Source organism: Danio rerio, chromosome 4 (assembly GCF_052040795.2).
Source record: "Danio rerio strain M-AB ecotype USA chromosome 4, GRCz13ab, whole genome shotgun sequence".
NCBI classification, from domain to species: domain Eukaryota; kingdom Metazoa; phylum Chordata; class Actinopteri; order Cypriniformes; family Danionidae; genus Danio; species Danio rerio.
Genome location: NC_141024.2, coordinates 742,595 through 766,592, shown reverse-complemented (window position 1 = coordinate 766,592; position 23,998 = coordinate 742,595). Strand labels below are relative to the sequence as shown.

General features: G+C 37.3%; 2 protein-coding genes and 1 long non-coding RNA gene across 9 annotated transcripts in view; all 3 read right to left on the bottom strand.

The window, feature by feature from the left end:
• The window catches only part of xpot (exportin, tRNA (nuclear export receptor for tRNAs)), a 266,921-nt gene that overhangs the window by 153,630 nt on the left and 89,293 nt on the right, over positions 1 to 23,998 (bottom strand). For both annotated transcript variants that reach the window (XM_087246977.2, XM_087246978.2), the window contains exon 4: positions 13,150 to 13,246. The gene's annotated coding sequence lies outside the window, so the exon portion shown is untranslated. The remainder of the gene's footprint in view (positions 1 to 13,149; positions 13,247 to 23,998) is intronic.
• pthlha (parathyroid hormone-like hormone a) overlaps positions 1 to 23,998 on the bottom strand; it is a 224,349-nt gene that overhangs the window by 111,058 nt on the left and 89,293 nt on the right. For all 6 annotated transcript variants that reach the window (XR_015942071.1, XR_015942072.1, XM_088649806.1 and 3 more), the window contains exon 4: positions 13,150 to 13,246. The gene's annotated coding sequence lies outside the window, so the exon portion shown is untranslated. The remainder of the gene's footprint in view (positions 1 to 13,149; positions 13,247 to 23,998) is intronic.
• LOC148679883 (uncharacterized) overlaps positions 1 to 23,998 on the bottom strand; it is a 759,583-nt gene that overhangs the window by 673,240 nt on the left and 62,345 nt on the right. The gene's annotated exons all lie outside the window — the stretch shown is intronic.

Genomic DNA, 23,998 nt, shown 5'->3' with positions numbered 1-23,998 from the left:
CTGTCTAGCTGGTGTATTTGCATACAGGGATCTGATTGGCTGACGCTTCCGTCTGCACTTGAAAAGTTGAGCTAGTCCCAACTTCTGCAGCGAGCAACGTCTCTGAAGCGGCGCAGACGGATCCACAATGCAGTTCGGCAACGCCTGACGTCACCCATTCAAAGTGAATGGTAAGCATTGACGCTGACGTCCCGTGTGAATGGAGTGTTAGGATGAAAGTCTAAAAGGGTGAGTTTCCGAGAGCTAGAGAACATTATTAGTGTGCTATTTTGAGCTCAAACTTTTCTACACACTGATCAGAGACTTATTGTACATCTTATAAAAAGGGGCAGAATAGGCCTCCTCTAAATATGAGCGGACAACAGGAGAAAAGGTGAAAATCTAAAGTAAAGTGGCTTTGACAATATCTACATTATATAAAAGGCTGGTGACATTATTATTGACATAAGAACAGTGAGGGCACATTCACATTTAGAAGATTTCATCTGATAAAAACATCCAAAGTTTGCAGTTTGTCACGTCCGCATTAATGGATCAATTATTTTTGCCACGTCACCTCAAACTTCAGTACTTCATCAAATCCTCCAATCAAATGCTCTCTAGTATCTGGCATGCCCCGCCTCCTACCTCTCATTTGCTTCTGATTTGACGCGCTTGAGCTCAACCACTCTCACTGGCAGAGCAGCGATAAAACAACACGCTATTGGTTGCTTTTTTTAAAGGGGAGGAGCTACTATATGCCCCGCCCTCTCCTCATGTTTCAGTTGAGATTACGTCAAACATTGACACATTTCAAAGCACTTCACAGGAGCTTTAATCATTCATTCATTTTGCTTCAGCTTAGTTTCCTATTTAATAGAGGCCGCCACAGCGGAGTGGACCGCCAACTATTCCGGAATATGTTCTATGCAGCTGATGCACTTCCAGCCACAACCCAATACTGGGAAACACCCATACACACTCCTTCACACACACACTCATACACTACGGCAAGTTTAGTTGATCAATTCCCCTATGGCGGATGTGTTTGGACTGTGGGGGAAACCGGAGCACCCGGAGGAAACCCACGCCAACACGGGGAGAACATGCAAACTCCACACTGAAACACCTGACCCAGCTGGGACTTGAACCTGTGACATTCTTGCTGTGAGGCCACAGTGCTAACCACTGAGCCACCGTGCCACCCAGGAGCTTTAACTTCAGGTTAAATGTAGTTTTTCTTGTACATGAAACCCTCCCCAACACTGCAGCTTTCAGGTACACTCTCCAGAAAAAAGCTGCAGTGTGTGTGTGTGTGTGTGTGAGTTGGCGTGTGCGTGTGTGTGTAAATATTTGCTATTCTCTCTTGACTACTCGCGAGCTGTCTGACATTTTCTGCCCTTTTCTCTCCAAATAACATAATGAGAATTTACTGCGTCCTGTTAGCAGTAATCTCGTAATCCTTTCCTCTCCGTTTCTAGAGCAGCGGGCGGCCAGCACTGCGCCCAGTTTCAGAGCCTCTCTGCTTCTAGATCGGCTCTCTCAGAAATCTGACTACCGCATGTGTGGGGTGTAGAAACACACTCTCACAGGAGCTCACCATTAATGTGCTGCTGAAAACATGGACAAGAACCAGGTTAGAAAAATAGGGCCTACTTTCTATTGGGTGGCCTTAACTACTATGTGCTCGCATCAAAAAATAAATAAATACAATATACAGTTCTCACTGTGTTCATAATGTATTGCAGAACACCTTTAAGGTCAGGTTAGGAACAGATTTGGTGGTATGGGTAAAACATAATTAAATATGTAATTATATGCAGGTATCACATTAAAAAGACTCTGCATTGACAAAAAGATTCACCAGTTTTACTAGATTAGGGCCGACATGGAGGCTCAGTGATTAGCACAGCAAGAAGCTCGCTGGTTTGAGTATTGGCTGGGTCAGTTGGTGTTTCTGTGTGGAGTTTGCATGTTCTCTCTGTGTTTGTCGTGGGTTTCCAAACACATGCACTATAGGGGAATTGATGAACTAAATTGACTGTAGTGTTTCCTAGTGATGATTTGCGGCTGGAAGGGCATAATCTGCTTAAAACATATTCTGGAATAGTTGACGGTTCATTCCGCTGTGTGACCCCAGATGAATAAAGTGACTAAGCCGAAGAAAAACAAATGAATTTACTACATGTATTTAAAGGTTAGTGGTTGCAAACAGGCATGTCCAGAAGGGGCAGAGAGAGTAGGGTTGTTTACCAAAACTCTGTGCCATACCTTTGGAACCGATATGCACCGGACCGAATCAGCATATGAATTTCAGTGCCTAATTCCGGTGCTGCGACAAGAATGTAAAGCAGGTTCTTAACGTAAGGACGTAAAGACGCCCTTAAAACGTAAAGACGCCCTTGAAAAGTATCAAGGGGTGCATCAAGGCACACATAAATACAAGTTGTGTTCCACCATCTCTAAATATCTCATTCTAAACAGCTTTGAGGGACACGGATGTCAGCGATGTCAGGCGTTTGTTCTTGTTGCTTATAGAAGGCAAAGCGCGCAGTACGGCACATGCAGCGAGCGACTCCTTTTATCAACACGCATGATAGCATTCATCTAATTTGCCTAAACTAAGCATTCTAAAGTATGGCTGTATTTTACAAGCAAGGATTCTGACACACCAGCATGCAGCAGATGCTTGACAAAAGTGGTGTGTGAGGGGGGAAACACGTCAAACTTGAGCCCTGAAATGTGAGGGCTCATGGAATCAACTTAAAGGTGAGGAGTGCAGCTTGTGACATCATCTGGAACTTCAGTGAGTGTGTTTACATGCACACCAATACTCTGATTTTAATATGATTAAGACAATACTCTGAACAAGAGTCGACCATAAACAGGGATTTTTGATTATCTTATAGGACCACAGACACAAACTGCGGAGGAAACATTTATAGGCTGGTGACGCAATGACGTTGATGGATCTATGTGTTATATCATGTAACTGGGAATCATGAATAACATGAATAAAGCAGCTCATGTAAACACCTGAATCATGTTATTGTCTTATTCAGATTAAGGCAAATCATTAGATCACTGATGTCCATGTTAAAGTAGTCATAAGCCCCAAACCCAGAAAAAAGGTGCTCCCTGGGTTTGATGACAGCCTTTCCACAAGTTAGTAGTAAGCTAATGTAATGTTAATAGCGTAATGCGAAGCTTGCCTTCATGCTAACAAACAAATGATCAAAAGAAATATATTAATGCAATTCAAATATATAAAATATGAATTTGTGTTTACTTCAAACATATTATAAATATATGTTTATATTGTTCAATTATGATAAAAAAATTGTCAAATAATTTTGTGTCAAAAAAGAATCAGTTCAGACACCGTTTTGGCACCGATACCGTTTTAAAAGTATCGATTTAACACCGGTTTTGAAATAACCCCAAACGAAGCCAACCAAAGAAGGGAGGGGGTTGGGGGGTTGTGTACCTGACCATTTTTTTTTTGGAGAAAAAACATCCCTCAAAATTAATCAGAGTCCAACTGCACCTTCACTTCGCGATCAACCCTCCTGCCACCTTCTTCTTTACTGCGCGATCAACCAACCACCCCCAGTCTTTACTTCGTACTGCCCCTACAAGGGTCTCTGCACGTGCCTGGTTGTATTTATTGATATGGGCTGAACTTAACCAAACAAATCAAGTTCGTCGTCTTTCTTCCCGAGAGTCATGTCTTGTTCCTTTCCAGTCTTGCCAGCCCAGCCCAGTCTAGCCTAGTTTGTCTTTTATTTATGTTTCCCACTCTGGGTGGATTTTGTTTTCATTTTTATATTTAATAAAGACCCATTATTTGCTGCGTTTGAGTCCTTTCCCTTCACCAACTGTGACAGAAATAGAGAATAAAAGAAGATAAAATAACAGCTCTCAAACAGTGTTAAACGCCAAACTATAAAGATGAACGAACAGGCAGAAAGTGTTTGAGACTGTCTAACATGTGAAGGCAGACTGCATGTGTTATTGTTTTCTGAAATATAATCACAAACGCATTATTGCATAACTGATCCAGCATGAGATTTACAATGGAGACCTACAGAGACGATGTGAACTGTAGCCTGGGCCATCTTTTCATGAGTTAAATAAAGTGACACAAACCAAATGAACCGCACTCCTGACATCAACGCATTCACTCCACAGTTTTATGGTTTTTAATTTAATTTAATTCTGCTCTTCGTTAGTTTGTAACGCTGCACATGTGTATGATGAACCTCCCATGAAGAGATGCTGCATGCTGGGGGTCTACAGGGGGCTTTTAAGATGCATTTCACTACAGATTACAAAATGCATTCCTTTAAAAACTCATGTGTAATATATTTTATTAGATCACTCAAGTTTAGTAACTTAATCTTGGCACTTTATATTAAATCTACAGCAGATTGAAGACTCCTTATCCTCTTTAGCCTGATAATAGTGGATCAATTTTGTTGTTTATGGTCTATTGTGAACAGGGTTGTGTTTGGAAATGGAATGCATATGATTCAAATTCTATAATAATCACTTTGGCAGACCAAAACACTTTTAAGATATCGCTCGTTTGATTATCAGTAAGCTTTGTTGCTTACTGAATCAGCTGTTTTAAATGAATCATTTGAATGAATGATTTAATGAATCACTGAATCAGTTGTTTTTAATGAATCATTTGAATAAATGATTTAATGTATCACTCATTATTGAGTGATTCATTGCTTCACTATCTCATTGCTGAGATAGTAAAGGGCGAAGTCTTGCAATGTTACACAAATGAAAAAAGGCAGAACGTGAGATGTTAATAACTTGAAGTAAATAAAAGCATGCCATCCAGTATAACCCCAAGACTTTTCACGTGGGTTGAGAAATTGACTGGGGAGTTATCAACAAACAGGGTAAAAGATTGAGCTTTGGATAATACAGATTTTGAGCCATCAAAAGGGCTTCAGTTTTACTGACATTCAAATGATTCATTAATGCTTCATGATTCATTAAGACAGTAACTTGCTTTGTTTCTTACTGAATGAGTTGTTTTGAATGAATCATTTGAATGAATGATTTAATGAATCCCTCATAGAGTAACTTGCTTTGTTGCTTACTGAATCAGTTGTTTCGAATGAATCATTTTATTGAATGATTTAATAAATCACTATTCAAAAACTTAACTTGATTTGTTGCTTACTGAATCAGTTGTTTGAATGAATCATTTGAATGAATGATTTAATAAATCACTATTCAAAAACTTAACTTGATTTGTTGCTTACTGAATCAGTTGTTTGAATGAATCATTTGAATGAATGATTTAATAAATCACTATTCAAAAACTTAACTTGATTTGTTGCTTACTGAATCAGTTGTTTGAATGAATCATTTGAATGAATGATTTAATGAATCCCTCATAAAGTAACTTGCTTTGTTGCTTACTGAATCAGTTGTTTCGAATGAATCATTTTATTGAATGATTTAATAAATCACTATTCAAAACAAGAACTTGATTTGTTGCTTACTGAATCAGTTGTTTCGAATGAATCATTTGAATGACTGATTTATTGAATCACTCATTAAGACAGTAACTTGCTTTGTTGCTTAAAGAATCAGCAGACTTTAAGGATTTTTCTGAAGAATATTTAACTGATAGGGACAAACTAAGTACTATACTTAACACATATTACAAAATATAAAGTGATTGTAAACCTTCGAAGTAACAGCGGATGATAAAGAGTCAAAGGGGTGTAAACTTTTGAACAGGGTTTTTTTTTTTTTTTTTTAGAAATTCAATGATCATTTTGTCTCTATATCACTATATGTAGATTTCTGTTATGAGAAAAAGCTTATGACAAACAATACTAAACAATAATAATGACATGCAGTTCTATGCAGAGTGTGTGTAAAGGAAATAAATGAAAATCATATTCAAAAGCAATCTTTTTATTCATCTAAAATACTTTTAGGATGTAGCTGTAATTGATAACACTTTCCATAAAGCTAAATTAATGTTAGTTGTTGTATATACTAGCATGCACAATCACAATACATTACATTATACACCTTTGATGAGGATAATAAAATTACACAGTGCATTAAGTTATGTTAACAAGCATCAGCTTAAATATTAATAATGCTTCAGTAAATGTTCAACAGATGCTGTGTTTTTAGTTCATGTTAGTAAATGCATTAACTAATGAAACATTACAGTAAAGTGTGAGCCTGTAATTAGATTATCACACATTTAAAATGGAACCCTAATGAAATACTTATATTCGGTATGTTGATTTATTTACCTAATTTAAGTTAGGATATGAGCTCCATGCTGTTCTGACGTCAGTATTTGCCGTCCGCATGTTCTTAAACACATCAGAAAAGCAACATGAAAAGCACTCTATCAAACCAGCCTTTTCAGACTGCAAGCGTCTCAACTGTGTGTGATTCAGTGGTAGTTTTACAGGCGCTATTTAAGCTGGCGCGGGACGCTTGGAGGAGATGAACTCCAGTCTGCATTCAAAACCACTTTCCCCCTTTTTTTTCTCTTCCCAGAACAGAGACGAGCTAAAAATAAGCCTGGGATTTAAAGAGTGCGGCTTTTAATGGCAGCGTGTAAAATGTGCTGTGTGTTAACAGCCCTGCCGAGGCCAACCAGAAGACATGGCGGAGCGGCCCCGAAACAAATTGGGACAACAAATAAAGGAACGGGCTGCTTCTGGATCAGCTTTATGGAGCTGTAGTCTTCTCTATAGTGTTTGATCAGTCCTGGTGACCCACATTAGCACATTTATTACAGTTGTACAACAACAACAACAAAATCTCTTAGCGTTTTTGGCTGGTTTTATATTTTGTCTGTTTATATTAAAGCAGTGTGATGTATTTTATCTATGAAAATATTGCTGTTTAATATTTTTTTTTAATTTGCAATAATAATAATAATAGTAATATTATTAAAAATAATAATAACAATAATATTACTAGTAATAATAAAAAATAATAATAACAATAATAATAATAATAATAATAATATATAATAATATTAATAATAATTATTATTATAATTATAATAATGATAATAATAATGATAATAATAATAATAGTAATAATATATAATAATATTAATATTAATAATAATAATAATAATTGTTATTATTATTATAATGATAATAATAATAATAATAATAATAATAATAATAATAATAATAATAATAATACAAACAATGCATTTAATAATGCATTCAGAATTAGTCCATGATTCAAGCTATGAAAGCCATGAATATTCCTTAGTTGGTTTGTTTTCATATACTTTTATAATACATTAAATAGTTGCTTACTGAATTGCTTGCTTAGTTGCTTACATTCCTAACTGAATCAGCTGTTTTGAATGAACCATTTGAGTGAATGATTTAATAAATTACTCAAAACAGTAACTTGCTTTGTTGCCTAATAAATCAGCTTTAAAATTAAACATTTGAATGAACAATTTAATGAATCACTTACTGCTTACTGAATCAGCTGTTTTGAATGAATCATTTGATGGAATGACTTAATAAATCCCTCATTAAGACAGTACATTTCTTCATCACTTAATGAACCAGCTTTCTGTATGAATCATTTGAAATAATGATTCAATGAATCACTCATTCATACATTAACTTTTGTCACTTACTGAATCAGCTTTTCTAAATGAATCATTTGAATTAATCACTGATAAAGACAGTAAATTGCTTTGTCACTTAATGAATCAGCTTTCTGTATAAATCATGTAAATAACTGACTCAGTGAATCACTTAAGACAGTAACTTGCTTTGTTGCTTACTGAATCAGATTTTTGAACAGACAATGAATCAACTTTTTTGAATGAATCATTTGAATCTTTGTTTTAATGAATCTCTTAAAACAGTAACTTGCATCCTTGAATCAGCCTTTTTGAATGAATCACTTGAATTATTTTATAAATAACTTATTAAAACAGTAACTTATTGTAGCTTGTTCATAAATAAGTCAGCTTTTTAAATGAATCATTTGAATAAATTATTCATTAAGACAGTAAATTGCTTCATCAGCTAAGGAGTCAGCTTTTTAAATGAATCATTTTAATTACTGATTCTTTAAGACAGTAAACTGCTTCATCAGCCAAGGAGTCAGCTTTATAAATGAATCATTTTAATTAATGATTCTTTAAGACAGTAAATTGCTTTGTCAGCTAAGGAGTCAGCTTTTTAAATGAATCATTTTAATTAATAATTCTTTAAGACAATAAATTGCTTCATTAGCCAAGGAATCAGCTTTTTAAACGATGATTCTAATTAATGATATAATGAATCCGTCATTAAGACAGTATCTTGCTTCATCACTTAATGAATCAGCTTTCTGAATGAATCATTTAAATGAATGATTTAATAAATCACTCTAACTTTAATTACTAAATGAATCAGCTTTGAAACAACAACAAAAATCCCACCTTTTTTAACCCAATGCCTTGGTTTGTCTATATTAGACCCAACATTGAGTGACTTATTTATTATCATAATTGTTTTAGAGTGAACTCAGTTCCTGTGCGAGTCCCGAATGCATGAATGGTCTGTTCCTGTGTTTCAGAAATACGTTGTTTTGCTGCTGACGTTGATGAAGCCATAATAAAGCAAAAGTCACCCGCAGTGCAGTGGGTACTAAGTATAAAACCCAGCAGCCTAAATATACACCGCACATCCCTGCTCTGACTGCAAACCAGCGTAAGACTGTAAATATGGAAGGCAACGCTGTGATTGTGGCCGTCGGGGCTTTGTTCTGATGATATGCCTGTGGAAGTGTGCTTCTTTCTTATTCACACTGCGTCTGCTCCCACGCTAATGCACTACATTCAAGTCATGCAACCGTCCCTAAGGAAAAGTGTCGTCAAATGAACGCCAATGACGCATTTGAGTGTTTCTCTGGCTTTCAGACTCTTCACTAAAGGCCTCGGCTCTGGATTTCCACCAAGGCCCTGTTTAGTGGTCACTGGTTTAGTTGGCCAGCGCTGCGTGTTCTTCATTCAAGATTTTTCTTCTTTTTATAGTTTACTACGGCTGACGTCAAAGACTTATTTTAACCCGGTCTAGGTTCTATGTTCGATTATAAAGTACAAATTCAGTGTTCGGGAGAAGCTAAAAGTAGTAATGTTACTAACTTTATAGAGTCGAAATAAGGATCTGTCATCGTTTACTCATACACATGACTGACTGATGCGGGACATAAAAGAAAAACATATTTACAGACAGACAGAGAGACAGACAGACAGACAGACAGACAGACAAATAGTGGATGGATGGATGGATGGATGGATGGATGGATGGATGGATGGATGTATAGATAGATAGATGGATAGATAGACGGACGGACGAACGGACGAATGGAAAAAGACAGACAGACAGACAGATAAATAAAGGGGTGGATGGATGGACAGATGAATGGACAGAAAGGCAGATAGATAGATAGACAGACAGACAGACAGACAGACAGACAGACAGACAGACAGACAGACGGACGGACGGATGGACGGACGGACGGATAGATAAATGGATGGATAAATAGATGGATGGATGGATGGATGGATGGATGGGTGGATGGGTGGGTGGGTGGATGGATGGATGGATTGATAGATGGATGGATGGATCGATGAATGGATCATGAACAGATGGATGGATGAACAAATGGACAAACAGTCAAACAGACAGAAAGACAGATGGACGAACGGATGGACGGATGAATGGCAGAAAGGCAGATAGACAGACAGATGGATGGACGGAAGGATGTATGGATGAATGATAGACAGATGGATGGATAGATGGATGGACAGAAAGACAGACGAGTGGGCGGATGGATGGATAGATAGATATAGAGAGGTTGGATGGACAGATGAATGGACAGAAAGACAGACAGACGGGTGGGCGGGTGGATGGATAGATGATTGATGTATTGATTGATTTATTGATGTTTTAATTGATTTATTGATGTGCTGACTGATTTATTCATGTATTGATTGATTGATTGATTGCTGTATTGATTTATTTATTGATGTATTGATTATTACGCTGTTTATATATTACTTTGCTTCCAAAACAAATTGATCTTAATGTAATCAAAAGAGTTTCTAGGCCTACAATACCACGATAATAAATAAAATAAAACAGTAAGCAAGGAAGAGAGGTGCACTTTATAAATACACATCTATTTGTAAGACGTACAAGTGTGTACAGTAGTTCAGAAATTCAGAGCAAGACGGCGAGCTGTAAAATGAGCATTAGTCACAGAGAGTGAAATGAATTCACAAACCTCAAAAAGAGCAAACAAGGCAGACTAATTACTGTGGAGTCATAAAAGAGGAAGCCTGCGCCGAACACACCCACATCTATCCTGCAGGACAAATTGTTGTGGTGTAAAGTCAAAAAAGCAACAAGCGGCTGCAGGCGTTCTGTGGCGTGGAGATTCCTGTGGAATAACGGCCGTAACTCACAGACAGATGCCGTTTGCTTGTCCTCCTTAAATACTTTCAAACAATTTCACTGCATTTTTCCTTCTGCAGCCAAAGCCAATGGCAGAGTTCTTGTTTTAATGTCTTCACTTTGCCATAAGATAAATATATCAGTAGCTATGCTTCCAACCAAAGATGCTAACTAAATTTATGTGCAAAACTGGATTATCGCATAGAAGACGTGTAAATAAAGCAGCGCTTCCATCCAACAAGTCAAAAAGAACAAAATCACCTCTTCCTGATGAACTGGTGCCAAATATCCACGGTAAATAAAGTATGAACAGTTCTCTCTTCATTTCTCTCTAAGCCGATGTTTCCTGAGGTCAGGTAAGTCATTAAAGGTTGTTTGATTGTTGCTGTGTGTGTACGATTTCACTGCAAAGCAACACAGATTTGGTGAAAAGCCGTGACCAAATCAGTCATTTTAGCCCACAAAACCCTGAAAAACCAGCCACGAACTCCTTCATAAATCAAGCCGAGCCTGAGATTCTGCAGGAGAAATCCTGTTGATTCTGTATTATAACTGTGTAACAGGAATGCATTCAGACAATGAGAAGTCAGAGTTGGCGGATTGAGCAGGAAAAGAAGCGTTGAGCAACCCGATCGGAGAGACAGCGCTACAGATGAAATCATGGGATTTGTGATGGTGAACACAGATCTTTCTTCATCAGTGGCCAGCGTGAGCTCACTGTCCTCAAAGACAAATCCCTTTCATCCACTTACGCTTGGAAATAATGATTTTACTCTGCAGGGAGCTTCGCCAGGTCCAGTTGTGGATTAAACAGTTGTGATATAAATATATATTGATGCATCTGGTGCTTTTATCCAATGCAACTACTGAATTCAGAGCGCACATATTTCCCTCTTTCTTGTCATTTTGGGTTTGTGTGAAGTGAATCTTTTCAAAGTTTGCAAATAAAGAAAAAATATTATCCATGGCATCAAAACAGAATATTCCCAAATGTCCAGATAAATATTATTATTCTGCCTTTTGCTAGCTCATATAAGAAACTGATGATTTTCTGTTTACTGCATGCAAAACCTATAATAGTGAGTAATTGGTAAAATACAGAATGTCTTCATTTTAAACAAAGGTTGCAAGAATTGTCTTGTTGGTTGGCTTTAGAAAAATTACATATATGTTTAAGAGAAAACCTGAAAATAGTGTCAAAATATGCAATTCCTTTATAGGATTTCTAAAGGAAGCTGGTACAAATATTTTGTCTTTAAATTGTATGTGTCTCTACATGCATGCTTTTATTTATTTCTTTTCTTTAGTATTTTTTAAAAGTTCCCAAAATCAATAAAAACAGTGTTTACGCAAAAAACAAACTCCTCCCACAAAACTTTATTTTGTATTTGAAGCCTTTGCTAGGATGTCTGTGATTATGAGTGTGAGATCCATCGTTTCACACTGACACTGATTTGCAAATGTTACAGTTCAAACACACACTGAAGCTCCAAAGGGAAAAACCATGCATTAAGAGGCTTGGGGGGTGAAAACATTTGCAATTGGCAGATTGGGGTCATGTTAATTTATTTTGCTTTGTTTTCTTGGAAACATGTTCGTATCTTCTGTAGCTTCTGAAAGGTAGTGCTAAATAATACTAATACGATTTTAAAAATGTACTCTTCTGCATTCAATAAAAGCTTTCCCACCTCGGCTATCCTAATGTGAGGCAAGAATTTTCAAAGTGTGCAATAATAAAAAAAAGAGGAAAAAAAACAAGCAACTGTGAATTAGATGCATTTCCGTAATGTTGGTAGAGTGGCAGTCTGTAGGATTGGTAAGCTAGCAACCAACAGTAAACAAGCCAAGCATAATGGAGTCACGCGAGTAATATTCAAACCCACCTTCATGTCTAAAACCACCATAAACAAACATAAAATATTTTTACTCAAAATTTGGAATTTCCCTCACTAGTTTCTGGTACAATATTTTAAAATGCGCATTAAAACAAGCAGATGGAAAAACAGCTCATGGAACTCTCGCCTTAAGCTGTATATATGTACAGTTGAAGGCAAAACTATTCACCCCCTATGAATTAATTATTTTTCAAATATTTCCAAAGTGATGTGTAATAAAGCAAAATAATTTATTCTGGTATTTTCTAAAATTTGTTTTCTTCTGGACAAAGTCTTTTTTTTATTTTTTATTTTTTTTACAGTTTTTAGATTGAAAAATAGTGAGGTCAATATTATTACCCCCTCTTAAAAAATTGTGTTTTCTATTGGCTACAGAACAAACCACTGCTTTACAATGATTTCCTAATTACCCTAGTTAACCTAGTTAAGCCTTTAAATTGCACCTAATGCTGAAAACTCGTATCATACAAAATAACAAAACCTTTTATTTACTGTCATCAAGGCAACGACAACAGAAATCAGCCATTACAAATGAGTGATTAAACTATTATGTTGAAAAACTCTTCTCCGATAAACAACCCTGGGCAATATTTCAAAAAGTATTACAATTTCACAGGAAGGCTAATAACTTTGACTTGATTTAATTGTGACAGTGATTTGGGAGAGGCAGGTATACCACAGCACATTATCCTGTGTAATTTGTAAGTCTTTGTAATGTACAGAATGATGGTAGTGTTTCTACAGGATGCCTGCTGGCTCTTGAACTTTACAAACATTCCTCGGCTCACCTTCACATGGTTTCCGCTGTTGCGCTGGCTTTCAGACGGCACTTCTGAAGCATTAACACTCTTTACAAGAACAGTTCCCGCTCTCTCGCCTGCTGTTCTGGAGGAAAAAAAACACAACACAGAGACACAAAATCACAAACCTTCACACTGATCCAGGTGTTCCCCTGACAGCGGGGAAATCTGCTACCTGTTTCATGCAGTTCTGAAAGATTGAGCTATCTTTAATAGTAGTGTTTTATGATGGGGGGTGAAAACTTTTGCAATTGGAAGATCGGGGTCAATTTTACTATCTTAGGGGTATATTCTTTTTAGTATTGCTATTCAGAAGCTGCAGAATGTACGAGCATGTTTCCCAGAGCACAAACATTAAATTGACCCTGATCTTTCAAATGCAAAAGTATTCACCCCGTTTCTTAATGCCTGTTTTCCCCATCTGGAGCTTTAGTGCGTGTTTGAAGTTTACCAGTGGTGTTTTATGATTAGGGGGTGAAAACTTTTGCAATTAAAAGATCATGGTCCATTTCATTGTCTTAGGGGGTGTGTTCTTTTTAGTGTTAATATTCAGAAGCTGCAGAAGATACTTGCATGTTTCCCAGAAAAAAATAAACAAATTCAATTGACCCTGATTTTCCAATTGCAAAAGTATGTTTAATGCTTGCTTTTCTTCTTCTTCTGGAGCTTTAGTGAGTGTTTGAACTGTAAATATAGCATTTTGTATTTAGGGGGTCGAAAATTTTTGCAATTGGAAGATTGGGTGAGTTTGACTACATTAAGGGGTATCTTCTTTTTAGTATTACTATTCAGAAGCTACAGAAGATTCTGGGAAACATGTAATTATCTTAGGTGATAATTAAAACGTAGGGGCTCTGTTTTTTAGTGTTGCTACTCAGAAACTGCAAAAGACACTTGCATGTTTCCTAGAAAAATAAATAAATTAAATTGACCCAGATCTTCCAATTGCAAAAGTATTCACCCCCCCAAATCTTAATGCTTGATTTTTCCTTCTGGAACTTTAGTGAGTGTTTGAACTGAAATATTTGCATATCAATGTGAAAAGATGGATCTCACAGTGATTAAGACATTCTGGAAAGTGTTGAAATAAACAAAAAATGCTGAAAATCTGAAGATTTTGTGGGGCGTGAAGGGTTTTTCAGAAGAACAGCTGCAGTTGAAGTGTTTCTAACATACAAGAGACTCAATGAACAGCTATTACTAAATAATAATAGTAATAAAAAAGCTGTGCATCAATCAGTCCTCATAAACCACATACACAAGTACTAAAACTGGACCTAATTAAAAAAACTGAACATCACAATACAAAATTTGAGCACCCAAATTAATATGTTGTGGGGGAAAAAAAAATCTCTTACTATTCCTAAAGACTTTAGGTGAACAAACTCTTATTTTAATAGACATAGTGTAACTGTTTAATTAAAATGCACCAAAAGATATTACCTATATTCACTGAGAAATGGAAAACAATTATGCTGAGCACTCTATGTGTGTGTGTGTGTGTGTGTAATGTGATGTGCAGCCCATAAGACTGTGGTCAGGCTCTGCTATGTTGGGGAATTCCAGTTGTCGCTGCTCTGTAAGTGCGTCTCTTCATCTGCTGCTGTAAACATGGCCGCTCTGAATTGTGTGTCTGTCGCAGTGAGTCTGATGTGGGTTATTAGTCTGTCATGCCACAGGAATCCTGCCCAACGCTGCCACCCTGAAGCCTCAAAATGCACTGCAAAAAATGCTTTGTCTTGTTTCTAGTGCAAATATCTTCAAATTCTGAATTCAAGAAGCATTTTCTAGACAAGCAAAATATATTGTGCTGTTTTCAGAAATAATAAGTCAAAATAAAATGAGTTTTTCCTTAAAACAGGCAGAATAATCTGCCAATGTGTGAGTAAAATAATCTTGTTTTTGCTTTGAAATAACATTATTTTACTTGCCTCCTACTATTGGCAGATTATTTTGCTTGTTTTAAGGAAAAACTCACTCAAATTTGACACATTTCTGAAAACAAGACAATATCCTATACTTAAAATGCTTCTGGATTTAAGAGTCGTTAAGATATTTGGACTAGAAACAAGACAAAATCTCGATCCTCCTTTATATTAGGTGGCCTTTACTAATATGTGCTTGAACAAAAATGAATACAATGTACTTACTGTGTTCATAATGCATTGCTGAACACTGCTCAGGTGGAGTTTAGGGCCATGTTTGGTGGTGTGGGTAGGTTTAAAGTGGTGTAATTATCAGTGTAATTAATGTTTAATAATTAATTCAATTACAAATTTAAATTAATTACAGATTAACCTCCTCAATTGTAAGCCGCTTTGGACAAAAGCATCTGCTAAATCAAGGATTCTGAAACTTTTCAGCCCGCGACCCCCAAAATAACAATATCTGTGACTCGCGACCCCCATTTTTCAAGGTATATAAACTTTGCAGACACAACTGTAGGCATATATAAACATGAGCATATCGACAACACAAAAGTGCAACAGTCTGTTAACCATATAATCTTTTTACAGTCATTTATTAATTTAATTACATTTCAATATAAAATTAAAGGCTGATGGCTGATTTTTATTTGTATGTGTTTGTTTTTTTTAACTCAGCTATTAACTATTTTCTGTGGGTTATGAATAAAATATGCAAATTCAAATAGTTTAATCAAATTTATTTGAGTTTTGGAAATCACCAAGCGAACCCTTGTAATTGTCCTGCAACCCCCCACTTTAAGAACCACTGTGCTAAATGACTAACTATGACTGTAAATGCAGATGTAATGACAGGCAGGTATTTAATCAATCATAAGGACAATGTAAAACAACTTCTTGTAAAACAAAAGTTTTATAGGCGGCACAGTGGCTCAGCGGTTAGCACTGTCGCCTCACAGCAAGAAGAACGCTGGTTTAAGTCCAAGAAGGCTTTCTGTGAGGAGTTTGCATGTTCTCCCCGTGTTGGCGTGGGTTTCCTCTGGGTGCTCCAGTTTCCCTCACAGTCCAAACACATTCGCTATAGGGGAACTGATCAACTAATTTGGCTGTAGTGTATGAGTGTGTGTGTGAATGTGTATGTATGGGTGTTTCCCAGTATAAACATAATACTTGGCGGTTCATTCTGCTGGGGTCACCCCTCATAAATAAGGGACTAAACCAAAGGAAAATGAATGAATGAAAGAAATTCAGTTTTACACCTTGTCTTAACAACATGGTACATGAAAAGTTTCCAGCAATAAGCAGTTTGTCTGTCTGCAGCAGGGCTTAATTTGTGCCGGATCCAGCACCTCTGAAGTCTGATCTGGCACCTCATTTTACCGATCACCCTCCTCAACAGCCCTCCTCCCGTCCACTGTTCACTTTCTTCCGCGACTCCCCAACCCTCTTCACTTTCATTCGCGACACAACCAATCTCCAACCCCCGGCCCTCCACATTCATGCGCGACACCTCTACATACTCGGCTCACATGCCAGATTTGTTACCCCAATCTGTTCAGGGACCTTGCAATTCACAAAATAAGCACTGGTCTACATGAAACGCGACACGACAGAAACATTTCAATAGTGATGAGATGGTATGAGATGAAATGGTCAAAGGCTTTTAATTTAATTAATACATTTTAAACCTCTTCAACATTAAGAATAGGCTATTAGTGACTGATGTTGTTGCTTTGAGTCTCATCATCAGACCATCTGCTACCTATTTTATGGTCTAGATCTGAGGTGAATGTCACGCAAAACTGTGCTTAAACTCACATTGGCAGTGTTTAACACTGAATAAAGCACATCATCAGTACCTGAGGTGATCATTGTTGTAGTAGTTAATGCTGTTGTTCTGCTGCGACGTCGCAGAAATAGAAGCAGTATCTAAAATAGACATTTCACACATCGCTGTCGAAGATGAGTAGGACAAAAACGGAAAAAAAAGATAGCTTTTACAGCATGTCGCAAAGCCGTATGGTGTGTAGTTGAGTTATAGTGTTAGCACATGTTAGTTGAGGCCACTTAATATAAAGCGGGAGCACAGACTCTTAGTAAGAAAAGCTTTTTTCAGTCCTCAGCTACAGCGCAGCGGGCTGACACTGAGCGGTGACTCAAACACATTCCTGTTTTCAGCTCCTCTGAGTAAATCTGCCTTTACCGAAAACACATTGGAGACCACACAGAGAGACCCGCGCTTTCTAAAGCTCCACAGACGACTGCATCTTCAATTCTGTGTGTGAAAACTGTTTTCTTTTTTTACGTCTGAATCTTTACGGTAAAAATTATCCATAAATTAGCAGGTTTCTGCATTTTGGGGTTCATGTTTGTATGCTTTCCAATTGCATTATAGGATCTTGATCCTTCTTCCAACAACTTAAACCCTGGAAAACTGTGTAAACAGTGACTTTTATTGACATGTGTAATAGTCTGCAGTGCTGTCTTGTCTGGGTTGCTGTTGTATATTACAATATATGTTAGAGCCATAAAGAGTCACTAAAGATTATTAAAGAAAAAATTATTATTATAAAATTATATTATTATTATTATTAAAGAAATTGTAATATTTTTCTATAATACTATATTATTTGGATTGAGATATGTAGTTATTGCATTGGTTTGTATATTTTGTGATATTATATTATGTACATGACATTTCATTTGATAAATAATGCCATACGTCATATGTATGCGTAAGCAACAGGGAAAAAAGATTAGAAAGAATGAAGGGGCTTGATGGTAGACATTCTTTTCACCGTTCTTTCAAACTATATTTATATTGAAGCTTGGAAAAGTTTAAATAGTTATTCCAGTGGTTCTCAAACTGTGGTACTTGTAACACTAGTGGTACTTGGACTTCCTTCTAGTGGTACACGGAGGAATGAAATGTCATGTACATGTTACATATATTTCAAAATTTATTAAAAATTATGTAGATAATATGCCATATATGACATATAGCCTATATTTCTGAGGTAATCTGCCACGTTTTTTTAACTGTGCAGAGTTGTAACTGCTTTACTGGGCCTACTACGCTACTGTATTTCAATTCTGCTCATTTTGGTGGTACTTGGAGAGACAATTTTTTTCTGAGGTGGTACTTGATGAAACAAGTTTGAGAACCACTGAGTTCTTCTGTTTGTTTTTTGATATGTGTTTTATCCTGACAAACAAAAAAGTAAATTATTGCATTGCAAGTTTGTGGTTTTACATATCAAATCCTTTGTGCCGAGTCCCTATGGAAATGGTGGAGAACTGGAAGGAATAGATCACCATTTCACTACAGAAACTGAACTGCAGCACAAACAATTACATCTACATCTGCAATTACATCTTTGCCAGAAAACCAAATACATTTAAATTAACCCTGATATTCCAAATTACAAAAGAGTTCATGTTTTAACCCCCAAACTCTTAAAGTCTGTTGTTTTTTACCTCCTGAATCTTTAGTGAGTGTTTGAACTGTAATAGCAGCGTTTTATGATTAGGGGTGAAAACTTTTGCAATTGTAAAATCGGGGTCAATTTAAATTTAATTGGTTTTATGACAAAGATGTACACATAGAGGCTCCCTTTTTTGTGTTACTACTCTTGCATGTTTCCTAGAAAACTAATTTAATTAAATTGACCCAGATTTTTCAATTGCAAAAGTATTCACCCCCCAAATCTTATTGCTTGTTTTTTTTTACCTTCTGGAGCTTTAGTAAGTGTTTGAACTTTAATATTTGCATATCAATATAAAAAAGACGGATATCACAGTGATAAAGACATATTGGAAAGAGTTCAAATTAACAAAAAAAAATGCTGAAAATCTCAAGACTTTGTGGGACATGAAGGGTTTTTCAGAAGAACAGCTGCAGCTTAAGTGTTTCAAATATACAAGAGACTCACTAAACAGCTATTACTAAATAATAATAGTAAAAAAGATGTGCATCAATCAGTCCTCATAAACCACATACACAAGTACTGTGCTAAAACTGGATCTAATTTAAAAAACTGAAGATCACAGTTCAAGAATAAGTACATCCAAATGAATATGTTGTGGAAAAATTAATGTATTCTCTTACTACTTTTAAAGACATTACATGAACAAACTCTTATTTTAATGGACATACTGTAACTGTTTAAAAAAAGTGTATTTTATTGACGTGTGTAATAGTCTGCAGTGCTATATTGTGTGTGTTGGTGTTGTACAGAAACCTTGTATTAAACTGCAGCACATTTCTGTTATTGTACAGACTCTCCAGATATTCACTTATATATATGATTTCAAACCTCTAAAATGTTAATAAAAGTCACTTTGTTAAACTGTAAAGTTGAATTTTCAACATCAGAAGTAAACAGAGCAGAGATCAACATCCCATAATGCAATTCACCACTGTACAAACACAAAATACAGAAACTGTTCATTAGATGGTTGATTAGGCGAGATTGTCATCAACTGCATCAGAAAGCTAAGCCAGCACACTCACGTCTGAAGTAAATGTGTCTTTATTTAAGAGCATAAACAAAGCAGAAGAAAATGACTTTCTGCAATGTGTTACTTCATTCCCGACTCTACTTAAAATAAAAAACTGTGACAATTTTACTGCCATTGTCTCCTGCTTCAGCGTCTGATGTGATTCCCAAAAGTCTTCACTCCGTGATTCACAACAATGAAGCGCTGTTTTTCCCGTAACGCTCTGGCTCAGCTTAAGGATCCGCTCCAGCTCAGCTTTACTGGGTTTTACATGTGTGATTTATGAATTTATCAGACAGAGACTGAACAATGGACCACATGCTCCTCATGTCATGTTATTGTGTGTGCACAATGAACAACTCGCTCGATATTTACAGGTCAGAGCACAGTGTACTGCGTTTTATCAAGTTATCATGTGAAACTGTACACAATGTGCCACAAAATATCTGTCATTTAATACATATTGTAATGTCATTTATAGAGCACATTTATTGTGTATGGCCATACATCCACAGCGCTTCATAATCATCACTATCAGAGTGCAGCTCTACTGCGACGGCAGCCACAGGACAACGGCACCATTCTGCTAAAGGATTGTTTCTGAAGTTTAAGGTAGACGCAGTGAAAAGTACACCTTTGCAAACCCACATAAAGGTAGAAACAATAATTCAGATTAGAGCGAGCATGTGGAGAGAATTAATCTTGTGTGTGTCACGACCGGGCTCAAAGGCAATGACAAATTAAAGGGAGGACATACACCGGATGGTTTAGTACCAAAAAGTATTTAAGACCGAGTGAAACAATGACTTTTTGAATACATTTGCAGTGTGTTCCACTTAAAATATCAGAAAATCCTGAAAACAATGAACATATATATGATGTATTGTTGACCAACAGGTGGCAGAGTGGCAAATCTGATGTGTTGTGGTCACAGTTGATCATGAAGAGCCTTAATAAACTATAGAGGGGAACACAAAACAATAGCTGGAGTCAATGGAGTCAAAGACACAACTGAGTTTATATAATCATCTGAATGAGTAAAGGATGAGAGGAATTATATTTTAGTTCTTTTTAACCTAAACACTTTTTTTGTGTTTGTCCATATTGGGTTATGACAACCCAGCATGTTTCAACAGAAGCTTTTAATCTTCATATAAGAGTTCAGCTGCTCAACAAGTGCCTGTGTTTCCCTGCAGTGCTCCAGGTGATGGTGCAGTGTGTATTTGAGTGTGCGCGTGTGTGTGCGTGAGTGACAGTGTGCGCACTTGAGTTTGTGTATGCATGCATGTGTGTATGAGTATGCATATACTGTATGTGAGTGTGTGGGTGTGTGTGCATGCATGTGTGTGTATTTAATTGTGTTTATGTGAGTGTATGAGAGTGTGTGCATATGCGCGTGTGAGTGTGCATGTGTGTAAGTGTATGTGTGTGCGCATTAGTGTGTATGTGAGTGCATGAGTGTGTGTGTGCAGGCTTGTGTGTATGTATGTGCATGTTTGCATGTGTGCATGTGAGTGTGTGCATGTGTGAGTGTGTATATATGTGTGCGCACATGCTTGTGTGTGTGTGTGTGTGCGTGCGCATGTATGTGTGTATGAGTATGCACATACTGTATGTGAGTGTGTGGGTGTGCATGCATGTGTGTGTATTTAATTGTGTTTATGTGAGTGTATGAGAGTGTGTGCATATGCGCGTGTGAGTGTGCATGTGTGTAAGTGTATGTGTGTGCGCATTAGTGTGTATGTGAGTGCATGAATGTGTGTGTGCAGGCTTGTGTGTATGTATGTGCATGTTTGCATGTGTGCATGTGAGTGTGTGCATGTGTGTGTGAGTGTGTATATATGTGTGCGCACATGCTTGTGTGTGTGTGTGCGTGCGCATGTATGTGTGTATGAGTATGCATATACTGTATGTGAGTGTGTGTGCATGCATGTGTGTGTATTTAATTGTGTTTATGTGAGTGTATGAGAGTGTGTGCATATGCGTGTGTGAGTGTGCATGTGTGTAGGTGTATGTGTGTGCGCATTAGTGTGTATGTGAGTGCATGAATGTGTGTGTGCAGGCTTGTGTGTATGTATGTGTGTGTGTATGTATGTGCATGTTTGCATGTCTGCGCTGTCCATCTCTTCTGAACTACTGTAAACACCACCTGTTATATCTGTACACAGCCGGGAGACACTTTAAGATGCACTTGTTACATGTGCTCATTACAGTCGTTACACTTAATTATGCATAGTTACATGCAACTAACCCTCGTCCTAACACACATCTAGCCCTGATCATAGAGTAAGAGCAGGGAACTCATTGCACATTTCAACCTCTAACAAGCCTTGTGCGCTTCTGAAGACACACGATCAAAACTGACAAGCATTTTCATTGCTGTCACACAACATGCAGCAACAAACACACATTCAGAACACACAAACACTTCTGTCAATCCTCCTCTACAAGCCAAAGCAGAGCGCCAGACACTCTCACTGCTAAACAATCTGTCACTGTGTGCAGTGTAGAGTCCGTCTGCGCTCCTCTGACGTGTGGTGGCAGCGCTGATGGATGTGTGTGTCTGGTTTTCTGGTGTGTTCTCAGTGTTTGCGAGTGTTTTTTTGTCCCTCGGTGTCGTAAATGAAGAGTGACGGCCGAGAGCCACAAACTGCAGACCGCAGACCAAAATCACAGAGGTCACAACATGCCTCGGTGTCAGGAATAAGACGTACGGCGGCTTTATAAATACCGCCTGAAGGGAATCACTGACACTATATTGGGAGAGCTCTGCTCCGTGCACTTTTAGAAAGTCGCTCCTGAAATAGACGGAGGAAGTTCGTAATGCTGTGTCGTGAAGTCAAGCAGTGACGTCGAATGTGTAAGTCATTATACTGTGAAGCTAAACAATGCATCAGCGTTTTGACTGATGCATCAGCTGAATGGATCAATTGTTTATCAATGCCCATTAGTAATCAAAAATCAAAAAACTAAATAAAAAAAACTCTACGCTTCCATTAATGAACATTATTTACTAGCATGAACAAACAATACATTTACTGCAGTATTTGTTCACCATAATGTTATATGCTAATGGAAATCATTTTAGGGTGCGTTCACACCTGCCTTATTTAGTTGGATTGAATCGCACTAGAGTTCGTTTCCCCTTTTGGTGCGGTTGGTTTGGGCAGGTGAGAATGCAGCAATCGTACTCGAGTGCGCACCAAAAGCGGACCAAATAAGCGTACAGAGACCTGCTTGAAGAGGTGCTCTCAGTACGCTTTCGAACGAACCATGGTGCGGTTTGTTTGTGGTGAGAATATGATCCATACTACAACAGGTCCAACTGCAAAAAGTACTGCGCCTTTTGGACTAATTCAGCTGCCGTAGGCCGATGCGCTGTGCATTATGGGATATGGAGGAAAAATATTTGTTGACAGCGAGACAGAGAGAGAGAGAGAGAGAGAGAGAGGGGGAAACATTACCTGATGGATCGTTGGTAATATTTGCGCAAGATGAGCATGTCGCAGTTTAGCTAAATTAATTCACGCCTCCTCCTGAAGTGACGAGCGATGCATTTAACACTGTTTTCCAGCCGCGGCCGCGCTTCATTCTCATAATGTATAGTTTGTCTAAAGCAGGGATACAATCATCCAGCGCAGTCGCCCCTCCAGAGTAAAAGGTTTTGTTTACCTGCGGGAGTTCACTGGCATTTTCCCGCACGTGAATTCTGACAAATCAATAAGCAGTTTAGGAAATATGTTCAACAGCATCTGGCCAATGAGAGATGTGGATTTTGTCAGATGACTGCATTTTGGTTCGTTTCAACTGGTTCGGACCAAAGCCAGCAGTGTGTTGTGAAAACGACCCAAAGATGGCAGAAAATGTAACAATGCATCATTGATTGTGCTTGGTCCGGACCAAATGAAGCGAACTACAGATGTGAACGCACCCTTAATTGCATTTAAATATTTTTTTAAAAATCTAACTTTTGGGTTTGACCCAACATTGGCTTACAACCATCCACACTGTAAAAATTCATGGTTCCTTAAACTCTTTCATGTTGTCCCAACACATAAACAAAATTAAACAAACAATTAGGTTGTGCAAAATAAATGTTAACAATTTTGTTGTTTAAGGAATTGTCTTGTTGTAAATAAGTAGTTTGGTACCTGTCAACATTGGGATGTGAAAATAAGGGATATGCCCACTATAATAAGGGATTCCCCCGACCCCCCCTCTTAAATAAAAATCCCCAAATCACGAAATATGTTCATTTGGAGCGGTTTCATAGTAAATAAACAGTTAAACTGTCAGTAATATGTTTTATTATTATTATTATTTACAAAAGAAAAAATAAATAGCATACATTAGCAGTAAACACACTGGCAAACAGTTCAGCTTATTAAAATGAATAGTTATTATAAAGAAAC